This window comes from Schistocerca americana, chromosome 3, assembly GCF_021461395.2.
Source record: "Schistocerca americana isolate TAMUIC-IGC-003095 chromosome 3, iqSchAmer2.1, whole genome shotgun sequence".
Lineage (NCBI taxonomy): Eukaryota > Metazoa > Arthropoda > Insecta > Orthoptera > Acrididae > Schistocerca > Schistocerca americana.
In genome coordinates this window covers 615,750,651-615,753,998 of record NC_060121.1, presented here as the reverse complement: position 1 = coordinate 615,753,998, position 3,348 = coordinate 615,750,651, and the positions used below count along the sequence as shown (strand labels likewise).

Sequence of the window (3,348 nt, the reverse complement as noted above, 5' to 3'; positions counted from 1 at the left end):
CCTTCACCCCCACCCACAAACCACCCCCCCCCCCCCCCCCCCCCACCCACTCACAGTTTCATTTCATCTCTCGCTCCTCACCTTCTCCTCTAACCCACACTCCATCACACAGCTATATACTTATGTTCACTCATCTTGGTTTCTCTTCCCCCCCCCCCCCCAAAAAAAACACTCCATCGCTATTTCTTCTCTACTCTTACACAAGATATAAATACACAGAAACATACTTAAAGCAGCCATAAAATCACCGTAAGTACAAACCAACCTATTCTTAACGAACTGTTTTTGATCTAAAAAGCAAAACAAAATGTAAATAACCTTAATTACAGATTCACTGATGATGCTTTACCTCAATAAAGCGAAACACGTCTGGTGAAAAAATCACGCATTTCTGTCGTTGCAACGACGGATCAAAAATACCCTCATGAATTATAAAGCAACTACAGACACTATGGTCACACAAGTGAAGAAGAGAAAACTGGTGCTAAGTACAATTCAATCAAATAGTGCTCTGCCCCAAAATGCAAGGCCCAACAGCGCCCTCGTTGTGTTACACAAACATAACGTCTTGATGATTTACGCAGATTAGTCCTGACTCAGTCATTTGCATGATAACACAGCACTAGTCACCACAAACACACTCTCTTCTAACTGTAAACGTAGGCTTCCGCGGCCATTGTAACAGTCAATAAAAATCAACTCCGCCCTAACAGGGCATGAAGGCCCAGCGATACCAACCGGCCGCCGTGTCACCCTCAGACCACAGGCGTCACTGGATGCGGATATGGAGGGGCATGTAGTCAGCACACCGCTCTCGCGGCCGTATGTCAGTTTACGAGACCGGAGCCGCCACTTCTTAATCAAGTAGCTCCTAAGTTTGCCTCACAAGGGCTGAGTGCACACCGCTTACCAACAGCGCTCGGCAAACCGGATGGTCAGCCATCCACGTGCTAGCCCAGCCCGACAGCGCTTAACTTCGGTGATCTGACGGGAACTGGTGTTATCACTGCGGCAAGGCCGTTGGCGTCAATGAAATTCATCAGTTAGCAATACACCCTGGGGAAGGCGTCTTGAAATAGTCGCCGAAACGTCGGAATTTTCTAGTTGACAATGCGGTCACAAACCCAGAAGAATTTTATAGACTGTCTCTTTTAACTGTTGTACTGGGGTAAAATTTCGATTTTCAGCCAAGGAGCGAAAACTGTGCTTTGTTTCTAAGTGCTAGTATCCAACACGACAGTAACAACAGTCTTATCTGGCAGCAGTTGGTACTGGAGAAGATTTATAATTATTGTATACTTCAATTGGAATAATCTGAACGTTTAGATTTGACGCAAACTAAACCCTAGTCTGAATAACGACACCGACATTCTAGCCTTCCAGATAAAAAAATGGTTCAAATGGCTCTGAGCACTATGGGACTTAACATCTATGGTCTTCAGTCCCCTAGAACTTAGAACTACTTAAACCTAACTAACCTAAGGACATCACACACATCCATGCCCGAGGCAGGATTCGAACCTGCGACCGCAGCAGTCGCGCGGCTCCGGACTGAGCGCCTAGAACCGCTAGACCACCGCGGCCGGCTGCTTCCAGATAAGGTAACGAAACTTGCACATATGTTTTGAATTAGTCACGGTTGAACTGCTTTTAATATTTCTGAAGTACCTCATTCATAACGATCGGTAAACAATTCACACTTATAAATAAGCTCACACTATGGATTCTTTTATTGATTCACAATTACGTTGTCTTAGAATGCCTTCCGCATAATTACATCCACAATAACAGTCTTATCATGAAACTGTACTCAATATGTATTCCAATTAATCGACTTAATCGGTTAGTCACGGTTGAACTGCTTTTAATATTTCTGAAGTACCTCATTCATAACGATCGGTAAACAATTCACACTTATAAATAAGCTCACACTATGGATTCTTTTATTGATTCACAATTACGTTGTCTTAGAATGCCTTCCGCATAATTACATCCACAATAACAGTCTTATCATGAAACTGTACTCAATATGTATTCCAATTAATCGACTTAATCGGCGCTAATACTATAGTGAAGGGTAAGCAAACTACATCTCAGAAACTGGCTATCACAGAAGTGGAATTCATAAAATGGCGGTTATGCCTATTATTTTTTTCTGTCCTGTCCACTGCACTGTCCACTGCTCCAGCTGGAATGGTGCCTGATGTTGACAACAGGCCACAATCAGCCTCAGCTGTCAATCTACCCAGCTGTCTTGCTGCTTCAGCAGTCAGCAGGTTGCTCCAGTACCCCAACTTCCTAGAAGAGTTCACTTTCGCTCGCCGATTCCAGGTCCTTTCTCGCCCAGATTATGAACATGGCGATCGTGTCATCCATCTCCAAAGGGCCGCTGTCACCGAAAAATCACAAGCTCCGCCTGCGCGTCGTTCTATACCCGGCGCAGAACAAGAATTACTCGACGCTGCCCACGGCGTCCCGACGCTAGCTTCAACCAGATACGAGCGATTCCTTTCACATCATCAGATTGCCAATTGCTCTGATTTCACTCCGCTTCTCACGTCACGATGGCGCTCCGCACTCCAATCTCACAGATATTGGCTGACCTCTGGTGTAACCGAAGTGTATTAGCAGTGCTGGCTGAACAACAGGGCGCAGCAGAAATTTAACGATGCTGCGATTTCTTAATTCATGGAACACCGCCATTCTCTATTTAGCGATACGACGGAAAACCTAAATCTGTATAGTCATCGAGGCACGTATCTGGTAGAAGCTGCACTGTTTAATTACTGAAGCTGCGAACATCATCGGTTTTTTATATTATTACTTACTTTGACATAAGTAAAGATTGTGAAGTATGTGAAGAAAGTGATTTACCGTGTTTGAGGCATGCCGATCCAGTGCGAAAATATTGGTTGGCTATTGATGGTATTCGTACCACGTCACACTGATGTGGTTCAAATGGTTCTGAGCACTATGGGACTTAACATCTGAGGTCATCAGTCCCCTAGAACTTAGAACTACTTAAACCTAAGGACATCACACACATCCATGCCCGAGGCAGGAATCGAACCTGCGACCGTAGCGGTCGCGTGGTTCCAGACTGAAGCGCCTAGAACCGTTCACGATTTGCTATTCCGAGCAATGCATGAGCGTTTGAAAAACAATGCCAGATAAATTCCATTCGTTCATAGCCAATCAGAATAGGTGTCAGAGTGAAATTCAATTACAGGAAGACGGCAGAGTGAAAGGCAGTTACAGAAAGTCTTGCAACAGCGATGAGAGCCATGCGTGACCTATTATATTCGTGTTCCTTAAGGTGAGGAAAAAACTTCTGAGAATATATGTCTG

The 3,348-nt window shown here is 44.6% G+C and overlaps 1 pseudogene; it reads right to left on the bottom strand.

Moving 5' to 3' along the window:
- Window positions 1-907: 907 nt before the first annotated feature.
- LOC124607635 lies at window positions 908-1,025 on the bottom strand (annotated as a pseudogene).
- Between the last annotated feature and the right edge of the window lie 2,323 nt (window positions 1,026-3,348).